Source organism: Somniosus microcephalus, chromosome 4, assembly GCF_052327205.1.
Source record: "Somniosus microcephalus isolate GS21.2 chromosome 4, FLI_Smic_1.0, whole genome shotgun sequence".
Classification (NCBI taxonomy): Eukaryota; Metazoa; Chordata; class Chondrichthyes; order Squaliformes; family Somniosidae; genus Somniosus; species Somniosus microcephalus.
The window spans coordinates 82,494,697-82,494,940 of record NC_140990.1 but is presented as its reverse complement, the minus strand read 5'-3'; positions in this window follow the sequence as shown (position 1 = coordinate 82,494,940).

Sequence of the window (244 nt, the reverse complement as noted above, 5' to 3'; positions counted from 1 at the left end):
GTCTGGAGAGACAATTTGTGTTCTTGTGAGCTTGATTATCTGGTGTCCGAAACTCTAGGACTCCCACTCATTAGGGTCAACCTCAGTGTGTGGAAAGGGATTCCCTGGTGTATCCCACCCGCTGACACACCAGAGTGTCCACAGTGTGACTGCGGTGGTTCGATTCCACTGTTTCCGATGCCTTTAATCACATCCAGGACTGAACCATGTTAATTCAGGCAACTGGGGCTTGTTAATGTTAAAA